Source organism: Loxodonta africana, chromosome 6, assembly GCF_030014295.1.
Source record: "Loxodonta africana isolate mLoxAfr1 chromosome 6, mLoxAfr1.hap2, whole genome shotgun sequence".
NCBI classification, from domain to species: domain Eukaryota; kingdom Metazoa; phylum Chordata; class Mammalia; order Proboscidea; family Elephantidae; genus Loxodonta; species Loxodonta africana.
The window spans coordinates 118,692,891-118,717,541 of NC_087347.1; positions in this window are offsets into that span (position 1 = coordinate 118,692,891).

Here is a 24,651-nt window from a genome sequence, read left to right on the forward strand (position 1 = left end):
TTCTTCTTTCTCCCTTGCTCCAGACTGGCTGAAACCAGTGGAGTACCTTAGATGGCCACTCACAAGCTTTTACACTACTCACCAAAGTAGAACGTAGAACATTTTCCTTATAAACTATATTATGCCAATTGAGCTAGATTTTCCTGGGACCATGGTCCCCAGAGCTCTCAACCCAGTAATTTTGTTCCTCAGGGAGCTTGAATGTGTCTGTGGAGCTTGCATGACATTCCCTTGGACAAGTCGTGATGGCTTTCCCAGTATTGTGTACTGTCTTACCCTTCAGCAAAGTTATCACGTACCTATTGTCTAGTTAGTGTTTTTCCCTCCACCCCGCCCTCCCTCGTAACCACCAAAGATTGTTTTTTTTTTTTTTACAATATTTGTCCTTCTGTTATTGACTTATTTCTCTCAGCATAATGCCCCCCAGATTCATCCATGTTGTGAGATGCTTCATCATTGTTCTTTATCATTGTATAGTATTCCATTGTATGTATGTACCATAGTTTGTTTATCCATTCATCTGTTGATGGGAACCTAGGTTGTTCCTATTTTTTGCTATTATAAATAATGCTGCAATGAACATGGGTGTGTATATGTCTATTCGTGCGACAGCTCTTATTTTTCTAGGATATATTCCTAGGAGTGGGATTGCTGAATCATATGGTATTCCTATTTCTAGCTTTTTAAGGAAGCACCACATTGTTTCCCAAAATGGTTTCACCATTTTGCATTCCCAGCAGTAGTGCATAAGAGTTCCAATCTCCCTGTAGCCTCTCCAGCATTTGTTATTTTCTGATTTTTCAATTCGTGCCAATAATGTCAGGGTGAGATGGTATCTCATTGCAGTTTTGATTTGCATTTCTCTAATGGCTAATGATTGCAAGCATTTCCTCAAGTGTCTGTTAGCTGCTTGAATGTCGTCTTTGGTGAAGTGTCTGTTCATATCCTTTGCCTGTTTTTATTTGGATTATTTGCCTTTTTTGTTGTAGAAGTGTTTGATTTTCCTGTAGATTTTAGAGATTAGGCCTTTGTCGGATTTGTCATAGAGGAATTTTTTTCCCAGTCTGTAGGTTCTTTTTTGGTGAAATCTTTTGATGAGCATAAGTGTTTAATTTTTAGAAGATCCTAGTTATCTAGTTTATCTTCTGAAGTTTGTGTATTGTTAGTTACGGTTTATATCATGTTAATGCCATGTATTAAGGCTGCTAGTATTGACACTATTTTTTCTTCTATACCTTTGTAGTTTTGGGTTTTGTATTTAGGTCTTTGACCCATTTTGAACTAGTTTTTTTTTTTGTGTACAGTAGGAGATATGGGTCCTGTTTCTTTCTTTCTTTTTTTTTTTTTTTTTGCAGATGGACACCCAGTTTGCCAGCACCACTTGTTAAAAAGGCTGTCTTTTCCCCTTTTGATGGACTTTGGGTCTTTGTTGAAGATCAGGTGACAATAGGTGGATGGATTTATATCTGGGCTCTCAATTCTGTTTCATTGGTCAATGTGTCTGCTGTTTTGACTACCGTAGCTGTATAGGAGGTCCTGAGGTCAGGTAGTGAGAGTCCTTCTACTTTATTCTACTTCTTCAATAATGCTTTACATATCCAGAGCCTCTTTTCTCTCCATATAAAGTTAATGATTAGTTTTTCCATCTCTTTAAAGAATCCTGTTGTTATTTGGATCGAGACTGCATTACATTTGCAGGTTGCTTTGGGTAGAATTGACATTTTCACAATATTGAATCTACCTATCCATGAGCATGGTATGTTTTTCCATTAACGTAGATCTCTATTGGTTTCTTGCAGTAGTGTTTTTTGTCGTTTTCTTTGTATAGGTCTTTTACATCCCTGGTTAGATTTATTCCTAAGTATTTTACTTTTTTAGGGGCTATTATAAATGGTATTTTCTTCCTGATTTCCTTTTCATAGTTCTCTTTATTGGCGTATAGGAATACGACTGATTTTTGTATGTCCTGTATTCTGCCGAATCTTTTTATTAGTTCCAGTAGTTTTCTCGTGGAGTCTTTTGGGTTTTCTATGTATAGTATTATATCATCTGCACATAGGAACAGTTTTATTTCTTCCTTACTAATTTGTATGCCCTTTATTTACTTTTATTGCCTTGTTGCTCTAGGTACAACTTCCAACACAGTGGTAAATAGGAGTAGTGATAAAGGGCATCCTTATTTTGTTGCTGTTCTCAAGGGGAATGTTTTCAGCTTCTCTCCGTTAAGAATGATGTTGGCTCTTTGTTTTGTATAGATGCTCTTTATTATGTTGAGAAATTTCCCTTCTCTACGTATTTTATTGAGAGTTTTGTCAGCAATGGGTGTTAGACTTTGTCAAATGACTTCTGTGTTGATTGAGATGATCATGTGATCCTTTTTATTTATGTAGCAGATTACAATGATTGATTTTCTAATGTTGAACCATCCTTGCATACCAGGTATGAATCCCACCTGGCTGTGGTGTATTATTTTTTTGATATGATGCTGAATTCTATTGGCTAGAGTTTTGTTGAGAATTTTTGCACCTATATTCATGAGAGATATTGGTCTGTAATTTTCTTTTTTTGTGGTGTCTTTGCCTGGTTTTGGTATCAGGGTTATGCTGGCTTCAGAGAATGAATTCGGGAGTATCCCTTCCTTTTCTGTGTTCTGAAATAGTTTGAGTAGTACTAGTGTAAGATCTTCTCTGAATGTTTGGTAGAATTCTCCAGTGAAGCCATCTGGCTCAGGGCTTTTTTGTGTTGGGAGCTTTTTTTTTTTTTTTACCTTTTCAATCTCCTCTCTTGTTATGGGTCTGTTCAGATTTTTGACTTTGGTTTGTGTTAGTTTGGTTAGGTAGTGTGTTTCTAGAAATTTGTCCATTTCCTCTAGGTTTTCAAATTTGTTGGAGTATAGTTTTTCATAATATTCTGTTACGACCCTTTTTATCTCAGGTCTGTTGTGATGTCTCCCATTTCATTTCTTATTTGAGTTATTTGTGTCCTCTCCTGTTTTTTTTTTTTTTTTTTTTTTTTTTGTCAGTTTGGGTGATGGTTTGTCAATATTGTTGATCCTTTCAAAGAACCAACTTTTGGTCTTGTTGATGCTTTCTGTTGTTTTTCTCTTCTCTATTTCATTATTTCTGCTTATTTCCTTTCTTCTGGTGGCTATGGGCTTCTTTTGCTGTCCTCTTTCTATTTGTTGTAGTTGCGTAGCTATTGTTTTGATTTTGTCCCTTTGTTCTTTTTTGATGTGTGCATCTATTGCTGTGAATGCACCTCTGAGTTCTGCCTTTGCTGAGGCCCAAAGGTTTTGATATGATGTGTTTTCATTCCTGTTTGATTCTAGGAATTTTTTGATTCCATCTTTGGTTTCTTCTATTACCCAGTGGTTTTTAAGCAGGGTATTATTCAGTTTCCATGTAATTGATTTTTTCTTTGCTTTCCTGTTATTAATTTCTACTCTGATGGCATTGCTATCAGAGAAAATACTTTGTATTATCTCATTGTTTTGGATTTTGTTGAGGATTGTTTTATGGCTTAAGATGTGGCCTGTTCTGGAGGATGTTCCATGTGTGTTGGAAAACGATGTGTACTTTGCTGCTGTTGAGTTGAATGCCCTATATATGTCTATGAGGTCAAGTTAGTTGATTTTGTCCTTTAGATCTTTTGTATCTTTGTTGAGTTTTTTCCAGATGTTCTGTCCTTTACCGAGAATGGTGTGTTGAAGTCTCCCATTACTGTGGAACTATCAATTTCTCTTTTCAGTGCTGTTAGAGTTTCCTTTATGTATTTCAGAATCCTGTCATTGGGTGCATAGGTATTTATTATGGTTAAGTGTTCATGGTGTATTGTACCTTTAATCATTGTATAATACTCTTCTTTGTCTTTTATGGTGGATTTTGTTTTGAAGTCTCTTTTATCTGAGATTGGTATTGCTATTCCTACTCTATTTTGGTAGCTGTTTGCTTGATATTTTTTTTTCCATCCTTTGGTTTTTAATTGAATTTATGTCTTTGTTTCTAAGATGTGTCTCTTGTAGACAGTGTATTGATTGGTTCTTTTTTTTTAATCCATCCCATCACTTTCTGTCTCTTTATGGGTGCACATAAGCCGTTTACATTCAGTGTGATTATTGATGGGTGTGAGTTTCTTGCTGTTGTTTTGTAATTTTTTGGGGGGGAGTGCTAGTGCTTTCTTTGTTCTTCTTACTCTTCTATGTGAATTCCTTTTGTTTGTATAATTTTTTTCTTATTTATTTTCATAAGTAGGTTTGTTAACTTTGTGGTTACTCCATCTTCCTAAGTTTAAATCAGTCTTTTATTACTTGGTAACACCTTGACTTCCTCTCCATTTGAAAATTCTATACCTAAACCGTTCATTTCCTTTTTCATTGTTCTGATGTTGTTGTCATTTACAGATTGACATTTCTGGTTCCCTGTTGTAAATTTTTATAATCCTTTTTTTGGGAGTTCATTATGTAGGTTGGTATCTGGCTGATGCTGTCTTATATGCTAGATTTAGTTTGTTGTCTGATGTTGTTAGTTCTCTAACTGAAAGACTCCCTTTAATAATTCTTGTAAGTTTTGTTTGGCTTTTACGTATTCCCTTAATTACTGTTTATATGGAAATGTCCTAATTTTGCCACCATATTTGAATGAGAGCTTTGCCGGACATATTCTTGGTTGGCAGTTTTTTCTCTCAAGGTTTTATACATATCATCCCATTCCCTTCTTGCCTACATGGCTTCTGCAGAGTAATCAGATCTTAGTCTTATTGTTTTCCCTCTGTATGTACTTTTTGTTTTTCTTGAGCTGCTCTTTGGATTCTTTCTTTGTCTTTGATTTTAGGGAGTGTAAGTAAGTATTCGATGGCACTGGTAAGTATGATATGTCTTGCTGTTATTTTTTTAGGGTCTATCCTATATGGTGTTCATTGAGCTTCTTGGATAGTCAGCTTTTCATCTTTCATGATATTAGGGAAGTTTTCTGTCAGTAAATCATCAATGACCCTCTCTGTATTTTCCGTTTTCTACTCCTATTCTGGAACTCTGATCACATGCAAATTTTTGCTTTTGATTGTATCCCACATTGTTCTCAGGGTTTCTTCATTTTTCTTTGATCTTTTCTAATTTTTTTGTCAAAGTGGTATCCAAAGATTTGTCTTCGATTTCACTGATCATGCCTTCCATTGTTTCAAATTTGCTCCCCAAACATACTGTCCCTTTTTGAAATCTTGTTGTTTATCTTTTGGATTTCCAATGGCTATTTTTGTATGATTTGGTTTTTTATTTTGACATTTTGTACCTGTATTATTTTTCTGATTTCTTCCATTGTTTTGTCTGTTTTTTTTCCATGATTTTGTCCATTTTTTCCTATCTTTGTCTGCACTTCCTTGATCTGTTGGATAGCCTTGAATATTAGAGTTCTAAATTTCCTATCCAGTTGTTCCAGTGCATTTTCTCCTTGCAGAAGATTATCTGATGTTTTATTTTGGTCACTTTCTGGAGTCATCCTCTCCTTTTTTTTTTTTTTTATGTGTTTTGATATTGTCTGCTGTCTCTTGGACATTCAGGAATTATTTTCTTCCCTTTTTAATTGTAGATTGACTGTTTCATCTTTCTTTTTTTGTTTTATTTGGTTATGTCTGTGTAGGCGGCCTTGGTGTGTTTTATTGCTTGCTTGCCTGTGGGTGCGATTCTTCTCACCACCTTGTCCAAGTAGGTAAGGCCAGTCACTCAGCTGTGGTTCAGCAGAGCAGGTACAGTGCGGGGTGGAGAGGCAGAGATGTGTAGTTTGTCGTAGGAACTGGGAGCAACAGGGCAGGGCTGTGGGGCAGTGCAGGGCAGGGTCTGGGAGACTGTGCCAGTACTACTTGGGGTGTGGCATTTGGTGCACAGTTCAGATAAGTTGGAAGGAAAAGAGAGGATATGATATGCAGAGCTAAGTGGGTGGGTGAGAGAAGAGAAAGAGGAGAAAGAAATAAAGGTAAAAAAGAAAAAATACAGTAAAAAATCATAAGAAAAAGGTAGAATTCGGCAGCTGGGGTGAGGCAGACCCTGTGAGACCATGTGATGCTGTCTCTCTAGCCAATTGGTATGGCTTGGCCTGTCAAAAATTAGCATGAGCGGTGCACAGGTCTAGGTGGGTGGGGGAAAGGAAAGAGGGGAAATAGAAAGAAGAAGCTTGAATAATCAAACAAAAATAAAAAAAAAAACAAAATATGGGAAATAGAAGTTTGAACAATCAAGCAAACAAACAATGAAAACAACAAAATATGGTGGTGGATGTGCTGGCCATTGGGGGATGGTTGAAATTGGGATGATGATGAGCTGATGCCTCTATCGCAGGAAGGCACAGCATGGCTCATCAGGAAGGGGTGGAGGCAGTGAAGCATCTGGGTGGGAGAAGGAAAATAAGAGGGAGAAAGATTTAAAAAAAATGGCACTGAGAGAGTTGGCCAGTGGGGGAAGCACAAAACTGGAAAGGCCATGTACCAGAGACTCTCCAGCCAAGGAGTACAGAATGGCTCACCAAGAAGTTGGGTGTGGTGCATGGGTTTGGGTAGATGGGAGAGAAGAAAGGAAGGAAGGGCCAGAGAAAGGAGAAACAATAACAAACAAACAAAAACAGAAAATAAAGGACCAAAAAACAAAGAAGCAATAAATAAATAAAATGGTGCTGAGGGAGCCAGTTGGTGACCATGGCGCAGATCTGGGGAGGCTGCGCTCAGTGACTCTCCAACCGAGCTGTGCAGCAAGGCCCCTCCAGAAGGGCCAGGGGTGGTGCACAAGGCTGAGTGGGTGGGAGAAATGAAAGGATGGAAAAGTAAGAGAGAGGTGAAACAGAAAATAATTGCAGCAGAAAAAAAAAGAACAAACCAAAAAATAAAAGCATGTCAAGAAGGGAGGGGAAGTCACATAGGGCTAGCTGGGTGGGAGAAAGGAAGGAAGGAGGGAAGAGAGAGAGACAGAAGCAACACAAAAGGTCCAAAAAAAAAAAAAAGTATCAAAAAACAAAGAAAAAGAACAAAACAAACAAACCAAAAATTCACAGCCTGTCAGGAAAGAGATGACACATGGTGCACAAGGCTGAGTGGGTGGGAGAAAGAGAAGGAAGGAAGGGAGAGAGAGAGAAAAGCAACAAAAAAGTAAAACGAAACACACACACACACAATGAACAAAGCAAACAGACCAAAAAACCACAGACTGTCAAGAAGGAGAGGGGATGGCACATAGGACTAGCTGGGCAAGAGAAAGAGAAGGAAGGAATGGAGAGAGAGGAAAGCAACCAAAAAGCCAAAAAAAAAAAAAAATCCCAAAAAACAAGCAAATAAACAAACCACACATACAAAGAAAAGAAAAAGAACAAAGCAACCAAACCAATCATAGCCTGTCAAGAAGGGGAGGGGATGGCACCTGGGGCTAGAGAAGCAACAACAACAAAAAAGCCAGAGGAGTCGGGCCAAGATGGCGGAGTAGTCAGATGCTTCCGGTGCTCCCTCTCACAATAAAGACCTAAAAAAACAAGTTACTCTATTATATATATGACAGGTTAGGAGCCCTGAATATCAAAAGCAAAGTTAAGAAATTGGACTGAGTAGAAGGGGGGAGGGGAATTCAGAAGCAGCTGGGAGTTGCCAGATCTGACTCTGCGGGGGTGCTGGTGGTAGCACTTGGGATGCATTTTCCACTGTTGGAGAGAGGGAGTGGCACAGAGTCTACTCACGCCTCTGGAATAAGAGAAGACAGCGCTCTTGGCAAAAGATAATTACTTGCATCTAATTTGCTGTGTGGACCAAAAGCACCCCTTTTGAAAGAACTGTCTCCTATTTATCTGATCCCTTCTTCCTCTGCTCCAGCCCTTGAGCTGACTTCAGTGGTGGTCACTTTCCCTGGGCCTGAGATAGGTCCTGCTGCTCCCCCTGAGCCATTCTCCCAGCCTTGAAGAAGGGACAAATTAACAAATGGGGAGAAAAACAATCTGCCAGCTTTCCTAAGCTGGGAATTCAGGGCAGGAGCAGCTCCTTTGCTTGGGCATAGACACACGTGGTCCATGGACTTTGAACGCCTTTCACCTGGATGTATGTGTGTGGGCCTATTTCAGAAGCTTAAGCCCTCATTTGCACAGTGCAATGGTGTACATGCTTGCACTCTGACTTCAATTGTTTCAGCTGTGTGGTGGAGAGGTAGGTTTTTGACATTTGACACTGCTCTGTCTATTAAGTAGTGTCCTCACCTACCCACATGAGGGGCCTGAGGACTGGTGGCTCCACCCATGCCATCTGCCACCTGCGACAGGGATCCAAGGATAAGTTGTGCCTTCCAGTCTTTACGGCCAAAAGCATTGGGTGTCTATGGTCCAAATGCAGAGCACAACCACCTGTGTGCTCTAGGGAACAAGGATGCAGTTTCCTCACAGACACTCAGGGGATGGTTGTCACCCCCTGCCTTGCACAGAGAGTGACCCCCTGCTGCAGCCAGATACCTGTACCTACACCAATCACCTCTGCTCCTCTAAGGCTGTAGGAGAGAGCCAGGGCCACACACTTGATGACTGACTATCTGGACACCTGAGCTGAATCTGTGCAAAAAAAGTGAATGGATTCCTTGGCTCATTCACCTGGTAACAGCTCTAGCCATCTGATGACAGGATATTAGAGCTTCAAAGGTGCCAATAATCAAACTAGCTCACTTGAGCAGCCTATTTGGACATATCAAAACAAAACAAAGCAAGAAGCTAGGACACAGTAAGCAAACATAAAATAAATTAATACAATAACTTACAGATGGCTCAGAGACAACAGTCAATATCAAACCACATAAAGAAGAAGACCATGATTGCTTCAACAAGCTCCCAAGAAAAGATACAAGAAATCTTCCAGATGAAGAGATATTCCTGGAATTATCAGAGGTAGAATACAAAAGATTAATATACAGAATTCTTCAAGAGATCAGAAAGGAGATCAGGCAAAATGCAGAACAAGCCAAGGAATACACAGATAAAGCAGTCAAGGAAACTAAGAAGGCTATTCAAGACCATAATGACAAGTTTAATAGGTTGCAAGAATCCACAGAAAGACACCAACAGAAATTCACAACATTAACAATAAAATTTCAGAATTAGGCAACTCAGTAGAAAGTCAGAGGAGCACAATTGAGGATATAGAAGTCAGAATCAGTGAGAAAGAAGATAAAACACTTGGCACCAATATATTTGAAGAAAAGTCAGATAAAATAATTTAAAATATGAGCAAACCCTAAGAATTGTGTGGGACTCTATCAATAAAAAATAACCTGCGAGGACTGGAGTACCAGAATGGGGGTGGGGGGGATAAAAGAAAATACAGAGAGAATTGTTGAAGATTTTTGGCAGTAAACTTCCTTGATATCATGAAAGACAAGAAGATATCTATCCAAGATATTCATCGGGCCCCACACGAAGTAGATTCCAAAAGAAAGTCACCAAGACATATTATAATCAAACTTGCCAAAATCAAAGATAAAGAGAAAATTTTAAAACTACAAGTTACCTACAAAGGACAGTCAATAAGAATAAGCTTGGACTATTCAGTAGAAACCATCCAGGCAAGAAGGCAATGGGATGACATATATTAAGCCTTGAAGAAAAAAAAAAAAACCTTCCAGCCAAGAATCACATATCCAGCAAAACTCTCTCAAATATAAAGGTGAAAATTAGGACATTTCCACATAAACAGAAGGTCAGGGAGTTTGCAAAAACCAAACCAAAACCACAAGAAATACTAAAGGGAGTCCTCTGGTTAGAAAATCAATAACATCAGATATCAACCCAAGACTAGAACACATGATAGAGGAACCAGATATCAACTCAGATAGGGAAATCACAAAAATAAATCAAGATCAAAAATGCTAAAAACAGAGAAACCGAGATGTCATTATGTAAAGGATGACGATATTAAATCAATAAAGAGGGACTAAAAAATGTAATCATAGATCTTTCATAGGGAGAGGAATCAAGGCGATATAAAGAGATAAAAGTTTGGTTTAAACTTAGAAAAATAGGAGTAAATATTAAAGTAACCACACACACAAAAAAAAGGAGACTAAAAATTCTACACATCAAAATAAAATATAAGAGAAACACAAAGACTCAGCAAAAACAAAATCAAAGACAATGAAATAGAGGAAAAGACAATATACAGGGAAAAACTACTCAGCACAAAAAGTGGAAAAAAGAAAATGTCAACAACATACAAAAAAAGACTTCAAAATGACAGCACTAAACTCATAAAAAAAAACATACCTATCCATAATTATGCTGAATTTAAATGGACTAAATCACCAATAAAGAGACAGAGAGTGGCAGAATGGATAAAAAAAACACAATTTGTCTATATGCTGCCTACAAGAGACACACTTTAGACTTAAAGACACAAACGAACTAAAACTCAAAGGATCAAAGGATGGAAAAAATATATCAAGCAAACAACAATCAAAACAGAGCAGGAGTGGCAATTTTAATTTCCGATAAAATAGACTTTAAAGTAAAATCTACCACAAAGGATAAGGAAGGACACCATATAATGATTAAAGGGTCAGTATACGAGGAGGATATAACCATAATAAATATTTACAAACTCAACAACAGGGCTTTAAGATACATGAAAAAACTCTAATAGCATTGAAAATCAAGATAGACAGCTCCACAATAATAGAAGGAGACTTCAACACATCCCTTTCGGTAAAGGACAGAACATCCAGAGGAAGCTCAATAAAGACGTGGAAGATCTAAATGCCACAATCAACCAACTTGACCTCATAGACATATACAGAACAGTCCACCCAAGAGTAGCACAGTATACTTTCTTTACCAATGTACGTGGAACATTCTCCAGAATAGACCACATATTAGGTCATAAAGCAAGCCATAACAGAATCCAAAACAATCAAATATTACAAAGCATCTTCTCTGGCCATAAAGTCATAAAAGTAGAAATTGATAACAGAAAAAGCAGGGAAAAGAAATCAAACACTTGGAAACTGAACAACACCCTGCTCAAAAACTAGTGGGTTATAGAAACATTATGGATGGAATAAGGAAATTCACAGAATCCAATGAGAATGAAAACACTTCCTACCAGAACGTTTGAGATACAGTGAAAGCAGTGCTTAGAGGTCAATTTGTAGCAATAAATGAACACATCCAAAAAGAAGAAAGGGCCGAAATCAAAGAATTATCCCTACAACTTGAACAAATAGAGAACAACAAAAGACACCCTCGAGTACCAAAAGAAAGTAAACAATAAAAACTAAAGCAGAATCAAATGAAATAGAGAACAGAAAAATAATTTAAAGAGATAAGAAGACCAAACCTGGTATTTTGAAAAGATCAACAAAATTGATAAACCACTGGCCAAACTGACAAAAGAAAAACAGGAGAGGAAGCAAATAACCCGAATTAGAAATGAGATGGGTGATATCACAACTGACCCAACTGAAATTAAAAGAATCATATCAGATTTTTATGCAAAATTGTACTGTAACAAATTTGAAATCCTAGAGGAAATGGACAAATTGCTAGAAATGCACTATCTACCTAAACCAACACAAACAAAGGTAAAAAAGCCCAGTGCCATTGAGTCAATTTCAACTCATAGCGACCCTATAGGACAGAACAGAACTGCCCCATAGAGTTTCCAAGGAGTGCCTGGTGGATTTGCACTACCAACCCTTTGGTTAGCAGCCGTAGTACTTAACCACTACGCCACCAGGGTTTCCTAAGTAGACCCATAACAAAAGAAGAGATTGAAAAAGTAATTAAAAAAAAAAAAATCCCAATGGAAAAAAAGCCCTGGCCATGCTGGCTTCACTGGAGAATTCTACCAAACTTACCGAGAACAGTTAACACCACCACTACTAAAGGTATTTCAGAGCATAGAAAAGGATGGAATATTCCCAAACTCATTCTATGAAGCCAGCATATCCCTGATACCAAAACCAAGTAAGGAAACCACACAAAAAAAAAAAAAAAAAATTACAAACCTATATCCTTTGTGAACTTGGATGCAAAAATTCTCAACAAAATTCTAGCCTATATAATTCAACAACATATCAAAAAATAATTCACCATGACCAAGTGGGATTCATACCAGGTATGCAGGGACGTTTCAACATTAGAAAAACAATCGATGTAGTCCATCTTATAAATAAAACAAAAGACAAGAACCACACGATCTTATCAATTGCTGCAGAATAGGCATTTGACAAAGTCCAACACCCATTCATGATAAAAACTTTCAGCAAAACAGGAATAGAAAGAAAATTCCTCAACATTATAAACGGTCTTTATACAAAGCCAACAGCAAACATCATCCTAAATGGAGAGAGACTGAAAGCATTCTCCTTGGGAACGGGAACTAGACAAGGATGCCCTTTATCCCCACTCTTATTCAACATTGTACTGGAGGTCCTAGCCAGAGCAATTAGGCTAGATAAAGAAATAAAGGGCATCCAGATTGGTAAGGAAGAAGTAAAAATATCTTTATTTGCAGATGACATGATCTTATATACAGAAAACCCTAAAGAATCCTCAAGAAAACTACTGAAACTAATTGACGAGTTCAGCAGAGCATCAGGATACAAGATAAACATACAAAAATCAGTTGGATTCCTCTACACCAACAAAGAGAATGTCAAAGAGGAAATCACCAAATAAATACATTTTACAATAGCCCCCCAAGAAGATAAAATACTTAGGAATAATCTAACCAGAAATGTAAAAGACCTATAAAAAGAAAACTACCAGATACTACTGTAAGAAACCAAAAGAGACCTATATAAGTAGAAAAACATACCTTGCTCGTGGATAGGAAGACTCAACATTGTGAAAATGTCTATTCTACCCAAAGTGATTTGTAGATACAATGCAATCCCGATCCAAATTCCAATGACATTTTTTAATGAGGTGCAAAAACAAATCACCAACATCATATGGAAGAGAAAGAGGCCCCAGATAAGTGAAGCATTACTGAAGAAGGACAAAGTGGGAGGCCTCACATTACCTGATGTTAGAACCTATTATACCGCCACAATAGTCAAAACAGCCCGGTACTGGTACAACAACAGACACTTAAACCAATGGAACTGAGTAGAGAATCCAGACATAAATCCATCCACATAAGAGCAGCTGATATCTGACAAAGGCCGAAAGTCTGTTAAAGGGAGAAAAGATGGTCTCTTTAGCAAATGGTGCTGGTATAACTGGATATCCATCTGCACAAAACTGAAGCAAGACCCATACCTTGCACCATGCACAAAACTAACTCAAAATATGACAAAGACATAAATATAAAATCTAAAACGATAAAGATCATGGAAGAAAAAACAGGGACAATGCTAGGCGCCCTAATACATGGCATAAACAGTATGCAAAACATTACTAACAATGCACAAACATCAGAAGAGAAACTGGATAATTGGGAGCTCCTAAAAATCAAACACCTATGCTCATCCAAAGACTTCACCAAAACATTACAAAGACTATCTACAGACTGGGAAAAAATTTTGGCTGCGACAAACCTGATCAGCTTCTGATCTTTAAAATCTACATGATACTGCAAAAACTCAACAACAAAAAGACAAATAATTGAATCAAAAAGTGGGCAGAGGATTGAACAGGCTCTTTACCAAAGAAGGTGTTCAGGTGGCTAACAGATACATGAGAAAATGCTCACGATCATTAGCCATTAGAGAAATGCAAATCCGAACTACAGTGAGATACCATCTAACCCAACGCGGCTGGCATTAATCCAAAAAACACAAAATAATAAATGTTAGAGAGGTTGTGGAGAGGCTGGGACACTTACACACTGTTGGTGGGAATGTAAAATGGTACAAACACTTTGGAAATCAATTTGGTACTTCCTTAAAAAGCTAGAAATAGAACTGCCATATGATCCAGCAATACCACTGCTTAGAATATATCCTAGAGAAATAAGAGCCTTTATACAAATAGCTATATGCAAAACCATGTTCACTGCAGAACTGTTTATAATAGAAAAAAGACAGAAGCAACCAAGGTACCCATCAACAGACGAAAGGATAAATAAATTATGGTATAGTCACATGATGGAATACCACACAACAATTAAGAACAATGATGAATCCGTGAAACATTTCGTAACATGGAGGAATCTGGAAGGCAGTATGCTGAGTGAAATTAGTCAGTTGCAAAAGGACAAATATTGTATGAGACCACTATATAAGACCTTAAGAAAAAGTTTAATCACATGAACTATTTTTTGATGGTTACAAGGGTGGGGAGGGAAGGTGAGGGGTATTCACTAATTAGATAGTAGACAAGAAATATTTTAGTTGAAGGGAAAGACAACACACAATACAGGGGAAGTCAGCACAACCGGACTAAGCCAAAAGCCAAGAAGTTTTCTGAATACCACCAAACACTTCGAAGGCCAGAGTAGCAGGGATGGGTGTCTGGGGACCATGGCTTCAGCAGACGTCTAGGTCAATTGGCATAACAAAATGTATTAAGAAAACGTTCTGTATCCCACTTTGTTGAGTGGCCTCTGGGGTCTTAAATGCTAGCAAGTGGCCATCTAAGATGCATCAATTGGTCTCTACCCACCTGGAGCAAAGAAGAATGAAGAATACCAAATACACAAAGTAAATATGAGCCCGGGAGACAAAAAGTCCCCCATAAACCAGAAACTCCATCTGCCTGAGATTGGAAGAACTAGATGGTGCCCAGCTATAACCAATGACTGCCCTGACAGGGAACACAGCAGAGAATCCCTGATGATGGAGCAGGAGAACAGTGGGATGCAGACCTCAAATTCTCATAAAAAGACCAGGATTAATGTTCTGACTGAGGCTGGAGGGACCGCAGAGGTCATGGCCCGGACCCTCTGTTAGCCAAAGATTGGAACCATCCCTGAAGCCAACTCTTCAGACAGGGATTGGACTGGATTATAAAGTAGAAAATGATACTGGTGAGGAATGAGCTTCTTGGTTCAAGTAGACACATGAGACTATGTGGGCAGCTCCTGCCTGGAGGCGATGTGAGAGGGCAGAGGGGGACAGGAGCTGGCTGAATGGACACAGGGAATACAGGGTGGAGAGGAGGAGTGTGCTGTCACACTGAAGGGAGAGCAGCTAGGGTCACATAGTAAGGTGTGTAAGTTTTTGTATGAGAGACTGACTTGAACTGTAAACTTTCACATAAAACACAATTAAAAAAAAAGGGTAGCAAAGCTGAAATTGAAACTCAGGTCTATCTAACATCAAAGAAATCTTAGTTATACTAAACTATTTTCAGTAATACAAATGCAATCCTTTAATCAAATTTCGATTGTGCACATTATTGATAGGCTTTTGCAACTTTGAGTTTTTTTTTTTTTTTTACGAGATTTATACGCATGTTGGTGCCCTGAGAGTTTCTATTTGGGATTCTTAAATATTTTTATCACTTAAAAAAAAAAAGTCAGAAAAAACCAAATAAAAATACAAAAAGAAAAAAAAAAAAACAACAAAATAATTGGGCTGAAAAGGCCTACAGGTAGGGGCGGGAGAGACTCAGCAGCAGTGAGCTAGTGTCTCTTGGTTGACAACCACGGCCCCTTGGCAAGCAGAGGAAGCCTCCTAGAGGTAAGAAGGTTGAGGGGTGGGAAAGCAAGCATCCTTGGTTACTGGGTGCTCAGTCCCCTGCTGGGAACTCCGTGAATTTGACTTCCAGTACTCCTGTGTGGAGTTCTTAAGCGACTATAGCCCAAGATGGTGAATCCGGGTGGCAGTGAGATGGTACCTCTCCAGCCAAGTCACCAAGGCCTGTTGCCAAGCAGCGGACGCCTCCTCCAAGGGAGAAGGGTGTGGTTACCGGGTGCTCTGTCTCCTGTAGGAAGCTCCATGAAGTTGCTTTCCCGTACTCCCTGAGTTCTTCGGTGACTGAAGCCCAAGATGACCAATCTGCCGACATTAGCTGGTATGGAACTTTACTCCGTAGAGCTCTTTCTCTGTCAGTTTTTTATTCCACTCGGTGCTTGGCTGAGCTCTTTATTCCTTCATTTGGTACTTAGGGTTCCAGGGTTGACATTTGTAACTTGTTTACTTAGGTTTCTGGATCTTTGCCGGAGAGGGAAGGTATGGTGCTTCTGTCTATAGCACCATGTTGGCTCCGCCTCTCTCACAGCTATGTTTCTTGAGTATTTTATATTCTCCGTGTCTATTTTTTTCATCTTTATGTACTCACTGACCCATTGAAACCTGATATCTCCTCTGCCATTATACCAAAACTTTTCTCACCAAGGGTAAATGTGAAATATTTATTGCCAGACTCAGTGAACATACCTTATTTGCTAATTCGATGAATTAATTAACTAATGTAACATGCAATTATTGATTGCCTCAGTATATAGCATGCATTAAAGTGTTTCAGAGAATATGCAGAGTCATGGACTATAATCATACCCCTCAAATTAGTATCCTTTTATGGAAAAGTTAGCCAACGTACAGATAATACAGAACTAACTTACTAAAAACGGAGTATGACTGATAGGTAAAAAAAAGGCAAAGACAAAACTGAAAAAGGAAGTGGTCAGCTTTATTTGGGGAAATAAGGAAGAAAAAGTTGGGGAAAGATAACGTTTTCGATATGCGTTAAGAATGGGTAGTGATTAGGGATGACAAAGAGGGAATAAGATAAGCACTTTCCTAATTTTATCTTTAGAAGTTAAAAAAATAACCCTTTTCTCTTGGATTCTGGGGTCCTCCTGGAATGAGGTAAGGGCTGGGTTGGGAGAAGAGATATTTTTAATTTGGGTACTTCACTTCCACTCCCCAAAGAATACAAACACTCAAATTGGTTTAATGCTTCCCCTTAGATTTTTATTCTCTTCCAGGAAAATTCCCTTGTCTCGCGGCCATAATCTTATTGAGACCAAACAAAATCTCCAAATGAGTCATCTGTTCTCTTATATAATGTACAAAATGCTGAAGTTACAAACCTCACCTGCTGCGACACCTCTTCACCACTGCAAAGGTGAGTTTCATGTGCTGGGCACTGCCTCTTGGAAGTAATGAAACTGCGCTGAAGACTGATCACTGTATGAAAGGGAGAGGACTAGCTGCTGGAAAATACCGGTCCTACACTCTGCTGGCCGGGAGGTGTGGGTGTGCAGTGAGCTCCAGGTCTGGTTGCCTGTCAAAGCTCTTTAAATGATAATAGTGATTGTTTTATTGAGTTCTTCAATTACTTGCCTTAAAAGTGAACTCCTCACAGGTCATAAATGTTGGGACAGCCCTCAGATCAGGAAGGAATGAAATAGGAGGAATGGGTGGCCAGGGAGCTGTAGTCAAAATTCCTAACAGTCAGATCCTGTAACTGTAGAACACTGTTGGGTAGCTTTAGAGACCACTGTCACTAATAGCTGAACTGGGTAAAGAAGTCTGTTTCTGAGTGTCTGGGGAACTACAGTGCAGTGGGTTTTATGTCTGCATTTCTGTCTTCACGAAGATTTGCGACTTTGATCATAGAGAGAATTTATTGAAGGCATTTGTCAGCAATTGCAAAGTGAAGATTGTTATGCTTACATGAGGAGTTACCTCGAGTTTTTATTTCTGTACATTCATGGAAGAAATCTGCCCGTAGAACTGGACATCCCTAAGGCAATTTTAGGGGCCCAGTTTGTGGAATTATTTGTATCTGGAGAACTGAGGGTGAGCGGAGCTCCAAAAATCCCTCATGAGAAATTCCTGGCCATCTATTTTGGTGTTCTATAAATTTAGGATTTGGATCACATTTTTAGCTGGCAGTTTTGCAAAGAGAATTATTCCACAAAACATAAATGTCACCATTAAAAATGAAAGCATCAGACAGTATGACACTAGGAGAGATAATGTTGTGGCTTTCCATTGCTGTGGAACTCCATTTTGGGTAGGAAGTAATTTCTGAGATGTTTGTGTTTGGTTCTGGCTGATGAAGAGTGGGGAATGGAACCTGCCAGAAATGTCAATCAGGTGGATCATGACAGACAGGCACCCAGAGGTCCCTCTGCACCATGTAGAATGTTTTTCCAGGGTACCTAGCAGCAGTGTAATCCTTCGAGAGGGAGTAAATTACAGTCATGAAAGAAATTTAGGGGTCAGCTACATGTCCAGCCTGAAGAGTTTGTGGGAGATCAAGAGATGATATAAGGAATGAAGAGTGGAAAAAATCCGAAAGAGGTTAGGAAGCCAAGTCCAATAAAGGGAGGTGCAAAGAGGGACAAGTCACAGTTGTTAATGGGTGTTGGATCAGTTATTATTAGATGTGTTAATGAGGAGACAGCTGGAGAACTTGGCTGGGGTAGGCTAGACAATAACTTCATTAATTTGCCAATTCTAATGCCTGCTCCCACCACCTGCCTGTCAGTTTGTCATATTGTAGTGGCTTGTGTGTTGCTGTGATGCTGGAAGCTGTGCCAACAATATTTCAAAAACTAGCACGGTCACCCGTGGTAGACAGATTTCAGCTGAACTGCCATACTAAGACAGGCTAGGAAGAAAGTCCATGTGATCTAAAAAAAAAAAAATCTACTTCTGAAAATTAGCCAATGAAAATCTTAAGGATCACGACAGAACATTGTCTGGCTCATTGGAAACCCCAGCAGGAGGACCCAGTCAACAAGAGTAGCGATAATGGACTGGAACATGCTAGCAGCTGTGAGGATAATACAAGACTGGGTAATGTTTTGTTCTGTAAAAAAAAAGGTAGGCATAAGTCAGAATTGACTCGATGGCAGATGTTAACAACAACGCAACCATCCCTGCTCACATCTACATGGCTTCAGGCAGTAATTCATGAGTGAGGGAGAGGAATAAGCCATCTCATCATCTGAATTACAAGATATATTGAAAGTTCAGAGCATGTGCTTTCCACGTGTGCTTGATATATATATATATCCATGACTTTCTAAATCACCGCCTTCATGATTCTTGCAACATATTGTTTAATTGGAATATGATGGGGCACGATTTAAGAGAGGTGGGTTGGAGATTGGGGGTTACATACCAGTTGATCATCTAACAGAGCATATAGATATTTGTGTTCTTTTATATAAATCTGCATTTTATTATTACTTGAGAGTTCACAGTACTATCATTAGGCCCTTTCGGGCACTCCTTGAAATCATTCCTATTGAAAGAATGAAAAATAAGTTTCAATTTTTGTTGTATTAGTAGAGGCACAATGGTTAGAGGATAAAAAAAGCTCTCTTTTATTTATGCTGCATAATGGATAAGAGTATGCATTCTGGACATAGTCAGACCTGCCTGCTCTGCCACTGACCAGGGCCCCTGGCCTTCCCCAAGCTATGTGGACCAGCAGAGGAAAAGCTCATACTTGGCTCACATTCAACTCTTATATTTTCCTGTATGCAAGGATTACTATAGTTCTGGGTCCCATTCCGGAACAACCCAGGAGAAAGATATTATAAAAGCCCTGTTACTAATGGAACACTTAAGAAAGATCTGTCTTACACCCATCTGCAATCTCTTCCAAGTGAACTTATCATGGGATGTGGAACCTCACATGTGAGCATGCTGGCATCTTGAGGCTGGTAGGCAGATATAGGAATATAGCTCCGCAGGGTAGAAAGAGAGAGTAATAGGGGTGTGGTTGTCGCTATGGCTGATCACTGCTATTCTTATTCCCCTCCTCTTTAGGCACATGGTGGAAGTCACTTTATTATTATTACCTAAACTTGACCGTGTCTGTGAGATTGGCTTTGGCCAATGGAATGTAAGTAGAGGTGTTATGTGCCATTACTGGGCAGAAACCTTTAAGGGAGAATGTGATTTGCCGTGTTTCCTACCCTCTGCCATGTTGGTTATGGAGCTTGTGTCAAGATGGGGCCTCTACCAACCTGGGTTCCCTAAGATGGGCAGATCCCCCCATCAACCTATTACAAACATATAGCATAATAACAAACTTTCATTGTTTTAAGCCACTGAGATTTTGAGGTTATTTATTATTGCAGCATAACCTTGCCTATTCTGACTGATTTAGAGACTTTTCATGAAAGATCAGTTTTTGAAGGTAAAGAAGGCCGGATTTAGGCCAATGACATCTACCAGGTTGAATTCTGGGAACAATATGAAGATGAGCAGATACCAGAAGCAGGGACCACTGATGGAGAAAGAGATGGAAGGCAGGAAATAGATGAGGGCCCTAAGGTCTGAGTCAGTGCAGCTGACAATTTGAAAATGCGTTCTAGTTCTAGCAAGGAAAGCCGATGTCTCAGGGAACAGATCAAGCAGAAGACCTGGGCACACAGAGTGGGTGTTAAAATAGGAGATCATCTCTCTTTGGCCATGTAGGGACTTAGATTTTTACAATGGACTCCAAATATCAAGGTGATTTCCTTGCAGATATCATTCCCCCTGACTAAGACCCTGGGCTTGCTCAAGCTTGCAGTTGGCATGTCATTATTGTGAACAATTGGTTAGGACTAGAGCAGGCAGTGCCTAAAGTAGAGAGCAACTGGCAGTAGAATCTGACAATGTTCCAATGTTTTATTTACTGGGATATTTTCATTAAGTCAATCCTAGCTTTCTCTTTCTTAAAGCAAACAATAACTGTGCAAGGAATACCATGGGTTAGATTTTCTAAAATTAATAACTATCTTCCCTGCTTGTTTTGGGGAGACGATGGGGAGCTCACTCCTAATTTTGCACAAACTGATGAACCTGAAAACAAAATATTTTCATATTATTGTCACTGTTGTTGATTAAATCTGAAATTGGTCCCTTAGGTTAAATTATCTGAAGCTTCTAGTTCACTATGAACCACTGTGTAGCATCTCCTGAGTAGATCCAAACATTTTAAAAAATCCTACCATATGACAAACTGTGATGAAATTTCACAGCTGTTTTCACACTAACATATTGAACTCCATATATATCCAATTCATATTGTTTTCCTTATTAGACAGAATTTATCATTTTTAAACATTTGGCAATTTTTTTTTCTGATCTCTTCTTCTGGTTATTTTATTGTACATTCCATTTGGGTATATTAAGGCACATTGGATTTCACAAAATTGTAAAAAATGTACACTTGTTTTAAACAGAAATATTTAAAAAGTATTACGATCTTCATTTCCTTAACCCTAGAAAGGACAATGTAGCAGAAAGGGAAAACAATACCCAAATGGGACTTAGGTCATGTATTTTGCTCTATTTTTTTTTTTTTTGAGGGACTTAGAATTTGTTATAATGATAAGTTATGGGACACAGAAACATGTACGCTAGGGACTCTTTTCCCTTAATGTGCATTTTCTTCATATTTTCCTCCAAATTCAACATTAGGGAAGAATTTTAGGTGGATTCTGTCTGCTTCTTTTTAAGCGCTGGTGCCAATGTCTTTTTGCATCCTAACTGCATGGATGGAACACAGTTTTGAAGAAGTGTGGAAAAGAAGTGAAAGTCCATTGTGACTGCGGTGATTGTAATTCAGCTACCCATATCATCTTTGTGGAAGGCAGATGTTGGCTTTCTCACCGTGCCCAGTTAGAACTCCTTAGAGTGTTGATGGGTCCCTCCATACTGTGTAGTTCTCTGTGTGTGTGTGAGGAACTCCGCCTGAGCTCCTGCATTCTCTGTGCTCCCTGGGCCTCCAAGATATCAAAAAAACAAAAAACCTTTTGCCATCGAGTCAATTCCGACTCATAGTGACCCTATAGGGCAGAGTAGAACTTCCCCTATAGGGTTTCCAAGGAGTGGCAAATACTACCTAATAAAGAGGAGCTGAGGGTGTAGAAGATTCAGTCCTTCAGCGATTATCAAGCTACCAGATTACATGTTGAAATGCTCATGGGCTTGTTTACTGGGTTATATACTTTTTTTTTAATTCATTAATTTATTCTCTTCTCTCTTTATTATTTATTTTCTTCCCTATAGTTTATCTGAGTTTATTTTATCATTTTTATAACTCCTACAAATGAATATATAGCTTTTTGATCATTAATTTTATGCCTTTTTGCATCTCTAATATATACTCTGAAATTTATAAATTTCACTGTAAAAACTGACTTAGCTGCATCCCACAAATTCAATTTTTAAAAAATATTGTCATCTAATACAAAATGTTTTAAAATTTCTAATATAAAATTTTCTTTGATCCATGGATTATTTAAAGCAGCACTGTCCAACAAAAATATAGTGTGAGTAACACATGCCCGTCACATTTGTGATTTAAAAATTTAAACTTTAAATCTCAATATTTGTTGGCTCTAAGGATGCCTCTGGTTTTATTCAATGTGAATTGTCGATATTGCTACACAAACAGCTTTTTGTCAGGTTCTTATTGGCTCCATTTCCTTGCCCATGATCTTTAGTCCTCCAATACTTCTGCTGTTAATTCTTTTGGCTTCAGAACATCTGACCTTGCTACTGTCTAATACTTATCCTCCACTATACCGGTGGAAATATCATTCTCTGAAAATCAGCCATTCTCAGATATTCAGAGACTACTTTGCAGAAATGTTTCTTTTTTGTCTCAGAGCTGGGAACATTAAAAAAAAATCATGTATAAATTTATTATTTCACCAAAATCACAAGTTTATTTCTTTTCAAACTAAAGTTTATCTATGTTATTCTTGATCCACTCATAAAGCTTCCTAGAAGCTTCATGCAGTTTCACCCTTACAAACTTCACATTTCACCAACAGGAAATATTTCTGATGAGTAAAAAATGTAGGTCTTCAAGAAAACACAAGATATACATACCAGCTTAGGTCAGAGGCAATGCTTTATGACAAGGATTGGAAAACAATGTTCTCCATTTAGTCAAGCCTACTGAATCTCTTATTTCCAACTAGTCCCTAGTTGGAAATTTCTGAGGAAATTTTATTTGTAATAAGATTCAATTTTACCTACGGTGCCACCTGGAGCAGACAGGTGACTATTTGGGAATTGAACTGGCATGCGCTAACTACTAGTTTTTCCAGGTAATCAAAAATGTAGCCTCAAGGAAAAAGATGGTTAAAAAGAATGGAAGAAAGAGAAAATAAGCATTTTTTTCCTCATTTTGTGCGATATCCAGTAACTAGTAGTTGTGTTTGAAAACTTTTTTTATGTACCTTAAGCTTTCTCCCAGCTTACTGAAGGGTCAGTCTCTGAGCCGGCTGTTGCTACAGACTTCCTTGAATATCCAAAAATAATGTTAATCCTTCAGTATGCAGATGTAAAAAACTTGTAATCTTAAAACAACCAACAGGCCCATTCCCAGCATTTCCTGGTATTTTGACTGCAAGCACTAACCAGGAAGGAATAAAATTTAGTAGAAGAACAAAGAGTGAATTATGATAAAATATCTGAGAGAGAGAGAGAATATGAATGTGTGTGTGCGAAACATTCTTTTGCACTGAAAAAAGTTTGACCTCGGTAGAACCAGGGTAGTCGAGAATGTCCCTTTAACTGTGGGACTGCAATTGATCTCTGTATGTTTTCTGGTATTCGTCCCTTTGAAAGGAGAATGAAAGCCAAGATCATTGGCTGTAGTGTGGAGCTCTCACATCTCAGCACTGAAAAGGTACAGTGCAAGTGAAATGGAACTGTCTTTAGCTTTCTGTTACATATCGCCAAGAGCTTTGAGAATGATGAACCAAGTGAACGCTTTATTTAGGGCTAAGTGAGATACAGATCCCTCCAATCTGACAGCGTCTCAGCCTCCGGAGTGAGGAAGCAGCAGAAGCAGCAGCAGCAGCAGCAGCAGCAACAGCAGCAGTCCCTGCTAAAGTCCAATAGAGAAGACTTGATCTCTAGCTCATCCTGGAACTCCACTTGGGATCGTGCACTGTCCAGGGTCCTGAAACATGAACCAAACTGCCAGCGTGTCCCATCACATCAAGTGTCAGCCCTCAAAAACACTCAAGGTAGGACCCAGGTTTTGGCTCTTTTCTCTGCTTCTGCACACGTGTCTTCATTCCTCTACCTAAAACATGGACATTGGTGTGCCAGGGCATTGCCAGTGGAGGTATCTATTTGGTTTGAGTTTGAATTGAAAGTTGGATTTCAGTGAAATGTTTGGTTCTGTTTGCATGTGTGTATAAACTAGAGAGAAGAGTTTCCACTAAACATGTTTTATCTTGATGGCTTTGGTTTTTTTTTTCCCTGAGAATCTATCAGTGGTATATTTCAGGAAGAAAGTTTAGTGAGCTTCTGTAAGAGTTTCTAGTCTGTGTCAAGTTTCTGGATGGAACTGATGAAGAATTTGCAAACTGCTTGAAATAAAAAAAAGATAATATTAAATTGACAACAGATTTTATAAAAGTATCTCTTTGTCATATAGATTTGGGATTTCTTATCCTTTCCAAAGAAAACGGCAGCCCTTATTGTGAGCATTGAACTGGTGGTTATACTAAAGAGACTATGAAAAAGTGTATGAAAGACTATAGAGAGAGTTTGAAAGCTTGTTCTTATGTATGCTACCATGTAACTCAAAACCAGTGAGATCACTGAAGACACTCTTTAATTCAGGCACTTGTTTTAAATTTCATGTTTTTCTGACAGTACATTGTCAAAGAAAGGAGAATATCTCAGTACAGAATCGCACTGTTCTGTTTTAGTTTTAAGTAATGTTTCTGCTATTTTCTTTGCTCTTATTTGTGATGCTCTTATTTATAAGCAGACTTGTAAAT